We start from the raw sequence: 6,485 nt of genomic DNA on the forward strand, positions 1-6,485 counted from the left end.
TGTATGGAGTGCTAAGGCATAACATAAGGCCCACGCCCTTCCCAGGCATGCATTGTGATGTGCAGTGAAGTACAAGCAACTCCATTGTTTAGACGGGGTGAGACGATGAAATGCAATCTCTGCCCTTTCACCGCTCCACTGATTAACCTTTGATTACTCCCAACAACAAAAGGCAGAACACCACAAACAGAAACTCCATCTTTTAATCCCCCCTCCCCCCCAAAGTTGCCAAGTGATGCTTTGCTTTTGTGTGCCACCTTCAGCCAGTCCTGGTTTTACAAGCACCACAATGCTGCATTCTGTTACTTGTCATTTTTATTAATCGTATGTAGCAGCTGCAAATCCCAACATGCAGTGTTCTGGAACAAACACCAAATGGAGAATAGACCCACGCTTGACATGACATCACCGGGCCACTTTTTTTTAAACGTTTATAAAGTGGTCCAGTCCATTTCCAATTACGTTACTACTTGAGACACTTAACGAATCAAACATAAATCCCGTTCTCTTTTAAGGAAGTGCACTACCCCACTCACACCATGCCTGAAAATAAGCATTGACAATGCCATTTGTCTTCACATTGGAATAGTACAGAGAAGATGTTTTTATCAAGCTTCACCAACGTGCGAGACAGTCTTCACAGGGGCAGTAGCAGTGCAAGCCTTTCTAACAGCAGAATTCTAAAATGGGAGTAGGTGAGTTTGCACGACAGTGTGCAAGTGTGTGTGTCTGAGTGGGGATGTGAGTGTTAGAATGTGCGTGAGTGCTTGAAAGTGCACATGAAAGTGTGGATGTATGTGAAGCTGGCAAATGAGATGCTGGTCTTGGCGCAATCTAGGTCATTCTTGGTTTATAGGGAAGGACACCCACGTCTGATAGCTGTGGGTGTCACCTATGGTAACATGCAGGGCCTGGTATGCCAGAGTTAGACCTTAGCATCTGGGGGCACCCAGGCCAAAATGCTGGTGCTGACATAATGGATTCTTGGCATAGGAAAGGACACCTATCATGTGGGGGTACCCATGACAAAATGCTGGCCCTGCGTACTGGAGGTAACTTTTGACATAGGGGCACCAGTATATGTTGGAGCGTCCATGGCAACCTTCTGGCATTGGGATATGGGACGACACCCAGGACAAAATGCTGACCCCAAAATATTGGAGATAATTCTTGACATACAGGAGACATCCATGGCAAAATTCTGATCTTATTATACTGGAATTAATTCCTAACATAAAAGTTGAACACAAGGCAACAGTTTAAAAAATAGGGTCAGGTCTTGTGGAGGGCCAGGCTTCCTTGGCATACCATGACAGGACTGCAGTATTTAAAGAGCCCCATTTTGATGCCTTTTGCTTTTTTTGCAAATCAATGGACAATTGTACTTTGAAATACACTGTTTGACTCCATATTGTTCAGATTTTTCTTGGGCTGGGTGGAGAAAGAACCCTACAAACCTTTCTAGAAGAAGTCCAGTCACTTGTTCTCTGAAATTTTTGGGAAAGTATCATGCCCCACCACTTTTAAAGCTCAGCCGCCACCGGTGAACAGAAGCAGCAGGTGACAGTGTATGAGCTGAGAGGCAGGAGCAGAGAACTGGCAATGAAATGAATAGCATTGTCCAATTGTTTCTAATTTATAGTCGATATAAAAACCGGGGAGCGATCAAACCCTAATAATTATAGATTCATCTCTTTATATTGATGTTGAAGCTTGGATTTACGCCTCAAATCTGCTGCTTGAATTCGAAGACTGGGTTACTCGTACAAACATAGTCCTCAAAACCCAGACTGGCTTCAGAGCAGGAATGAACACCTTAACTAATTTATCATTGTTACTCTTTTGGCTGAGCAAGCAATCATTAAAACTAGCAAACCCTATGCTTGTTTCATCAACTTAAAAGCTCCCACGGGACAGGTTATGGAAAAAGTTGGCATAGTGGGGAGTGCCGACAAAACTGTTGCAGGCAATTATTATTCTTTACTCAAACACATGGGTACAAAAAAAGGTAGGTGATGGGCGAAGGATTACCAACAACATTTCTACCAATAGTGGCTTAAAACAAGGATGTGTTCTCGCACACAGTCTTTTTAACATCCATCCATCCGATTTGGACAACCACCTATCTTTAGTGCAGGGAGATCCCCCTAGCCTCAGCAATGTTCAAATCAGAAGCTTGCCATAGGCAGGCGGTATTGTTATCCTTAGTAAAACCCCAATAGGGCTGCAGCGGTGGATTGACCAGTTACTGGGCTATACTACAAATTTGCGTCTGGGACTTAACTATAGTAAAACAAAGGTTCTATGTTTTAGGAGCCCCCGGAACAATAGACAACCCAGATTTACTTGGTTGGCAAATGGAAATGTCCTAGAACTAGTTACAACTTATAAGCACCTTGGAGTGTATCTAGACTGTCATCTGAATTTCAAACAGCATTTGTCAGTTGAGTCACAGCTAATAAACTGACTTTTGTATTTAAAACTCTGCAACAAAAGATAAGAAACTGCTCCACAAACCACCCTTTAAAGGTTGTGGGAGCGAAATGTATCCCCTCCATTGTGTATGGTTCAGAATAACTTAAAGGCAAAGATCCAGCAAGTTTGAACGCCTTACAATCAAGCCTATTTAAACAAGCATTTGCAATGCAATAGGTCTCGCATTTACGTGAGTTTGAGCTATTGAGATTGCAATATTTTTGTTTTCGTTTTAAAAACATAAATAAAAGGCAGTCATTTACAATGCCAATAGCTTAAACTCGTTTAACTGCGAGACCTATTGCATTGCAAATGCTTGTTTATTTTTGCTGACGCGGAACTCTATCGCCAAAAAGCAGTGGCAAAATCAAATGTTCAGGGCATGCCATTAAAAAGCAAGAATTATTGGCTTTGCCACTCGTGGTTTCATGCAGTGTCGCTGGAACAGAGTGCTTCACAAGAGGAAATTGTCCCATATAAAGGAAATAAATAAGACAAATATGCAAATTTACAGTACCCCTCCCTACACGTGCAATGGTAATTTATTCTCTCCATACACAGTGCTTATTTGTAAAAGTAGGTATCACAAAAAGTGGTAGATGTCCATGGCGTTGTGGAAAAATGCGTGCAGGAATCTGAAGCAAACAGTACGTGGATCTGCTTATGTTTTTTACGAAGTAGGCATACATGTGAAACTGAAGTAGGATGTTGGCACGGTGATACTTGGGGGGGGGGGGGGGCACAAACACATTTGGGAATTGAGTCCATCCAATCCCTTTATTTTCTGTTTTTTTGGGTCAAGTTTGTATTTTATTCCCCGTTTATATTGGTTTACAGGCTGCGTACCAGGTATCAAGTCACTGACATTCCACTCTTTAACAGTCCTCAAATAGCAACACGACGCTGATGGAAAACGCTTTAAACGTTTTAATAAAATACTAACACACAAAGGTAGCCAGACGATATCCCGGTATGCCGATCACGTGGTATTTGTTGAATTGTCTTATTTACTTTGGTGTTTCGTGAACGCACCACGCTTTACAGCATCTTCAGAGCGCTCAGGTATATGGACTAGGTCACTATGCCAGGGCCTCTCACCTGACTGGCACCGTCTATTTGCACGCCTCACCATTCTAGGCATTTATAGCAATCAAGAAAGAGGAGGTCGAAGTGAAGAAAAAGAGAGAGTGGAACACACACTCTGGGAAGGGACAAAGAAGGAGAGTGAGCGAGGGAGGAAGAGGAGAGACAGAAACAAGAGAGGGAATTAAGGCGACTGTCAGAACAAGACGGCTAAGGGGCCAAAAAATGTGCAGGTATGTGCTACATCAAAACAAGTAATGTAACAAGGTTACAGGACAACAAATATTCAACTAGAACTAAGCATATAAGGATTTTGGCAAACACATTTGCATTAAAAAAGTTACTCGAAGCAACTCCCAAGAAGAACACATTGAACTTTATTGCATTTCCATTTTGAAATTGTAAATAGTTACTGCACTACTGAAACTAGCAGAGCTGACAAGACAGAAAATTCTATAAGGAAAATATTTTATCCGTTCCTATAAAGCTTGACAGCTGTTTTACAATGTAAATAGCAAACAACGGTGTATGTCCAAAGGAGGAGTATTTAAAGTGGATTGTTAAGTTATCAACTTCATGTTATCTCGAGCAATGGAAAAGTGTTCTTTTGGCAAAAATTGGAATGAAGAAGTCCAAATTTTACAAAATACTCTGCTTAAACATTCTTGCACCAATGCAACTCACCAACACAACCTGCCATAGGTTTCGACACAAACCAGGTGTTATTTCGTATATTTATTTAAATTCCTGTTATTAGTGCATATGTGTGTGAGTGAGTTAATAAATGTAAACTGGCAGACAGTTCTACGGGGCGAAGGAATGCGTTTGGAGCAGATTTGATTCAAAATACAGATAATAAAAACATAATGCGAACTTGAAGGTGTTCTTTCTGTTTTGTTCTTTAGAAAAGCGGCATGGAACGTCCTCTCTGTGAATATACCATGGGCAAGACCCGCCTGTATTTTACAGCACCAAAAAATGCGCTCTATCCAAGGAATCAGCATCTAGGCAGCGGGTGCATTCCATTTCAGACACTATTTTAAATCCTGGCACATGCTTGTAAACAGTGGTCGAAATGGGGGAAAAAAAGTAGGGGAACTGTGGGCGGAGAATCAGAGGGCGGGAATAACCCAAGGATTGGCTCAGTGGGCGGAGCCAGAGGTGTGGCCAGAATGCGCAAATATCCCAATTTTTAGTATTTGTTTGGCCTTTCACTGCCCAGTTTAATCAACCAATGGATACACATGATTATATAAGGTTATAATGAGTTATTGACAGTAAAACACATTCACAAAGTGGGATATGCTTCTAATCACAGAATGTCCCAAATACGATAAAATGTGGAAGCACAAGCAATTTTTCGCAGAGCCATGGTTTTTATCATCAGCACTTCTCCCTTTTTCCACAACAGCAGTTCAAACAAGAATGGCAAAATATCCTAGTTTGAAAATGTTTTCTATATAACTCTGGCTCTGCCATATTTGCCTCCTAATGCAAGATCTGCTGCATGATCTGATCATTTAAACTAATAAATTGTTTATAGCTCAAATGTATCAAAAGTTAACAAAAAATGTGACTTGTTTTGCGGAGTGGATGGCTTATTGCAAAGGTGGACTGATCATCTTTCTCACTGTTGCATTTGTGTGTTACACTGGTGCTAATAAGGCAAAATCTTTCCAAAGACTGTTAGCATGTGTACACGTCAAAATAATAAAATATCAGAAAATATACTGCATTACGCTGCAGCCTTTTTTAAAATGCATAATTTAGTCAACACTGTGGCATAATTTTGTCCTCCTTTGCTGCATATTTAATTCCAGTGTCCCCACAGCAAGCAGCACATGTTAAAAGTGCTTGTGAATGAAGCAGAGAGACTGTGAAGTTTGCGAACTTAGTTTGGTGTGCGTGCCAAATTCTGCATTGCCAATCCCTGGTGAGTTGCAGCTACTACTTTTGAAACAAGACCAATGGAGCTAACTATGGGTGAGGCAGACAGGCATCAAGGGCAGGGCCGGTCTTAGCACTGGTGGTGCCCTGTGCATTAATGTTTGTTATTACCCTCTAATGGCCACCTCTGTCATGGATTCCCTCACTACCACCCTTTAACAGTGCCCCTCAAGTCTCCATAACCACACTCTCTCTCAGATGCATTTAATTTGATTTACAGCGCCAATCATACCAGTGTAGGGTGTCAGAGCACTTTACATCACACACATTACTCAAAGACAATCAATATGTGTGTAAATCACTGTATAGAAAATGTTACATAAGACTAAGGACTACAAGGTGTAGGAGTCACATGACAACCATATTACTAGGCGGTATAGTTTAATAGTGATTGGTCTGGAGAAACATAAACTCAGAATTTAAAAACTTAATACCATGGTTGGGGGTTCTCTTTAATAATCAGAATTGATTTCTGTCCAAAAGAACACTTTTTGCAACATTAGGATAATCAAAGACTGGGGGGAAAAACATAACGCTCTAATTTATACCTTGCAGGTTGTATGCAACTCTTAGATGAAAGTTAATAGCTCACTGTTGTATGTTAGGATTTTAACATATAAACTGCAAGTAACAAAAGGAGCTCTCTGACAAAAGCAGTAGCCCACTGACCTATTTACATTATGTGCACTATGTGATCTGTGTAGGAAGGTGGAATCTGACTACATGGTTGCCCCCACTTTTTCCCTGGTGTTTTGCTGGTTTTCGACTTAGTCTGCCTGGGATCCTGCTATTCAGGACCCCAGCCTATCTGCTTTCTCCCTTAAATTGATTACAAGTACTATAGGTACACTCCAGATTGGATTCTGGGGTACCCTTATAAGTCCCTAGTATATGGTATACTATGTACCAAGGGCATAGGTACCCCAGAGGCCTACCAGGGGCTGCAGTATGTATTGTGTCACCCCTGGGAAGCCTTCCAA

Source organism: Triturus cristatus, chromosome 5_2, assembly GCF_964204655.1.
Source record: "Triturus cristatus chromosome 5_2, aTriCri1.1, whole genome shotgun sequence".
Taxonomy (NCBI): Eukaryota; Metazoa; Chordata; class Amphibia; order Caudata; family Salamandridae; genus Triturus; species Triturus cristatus.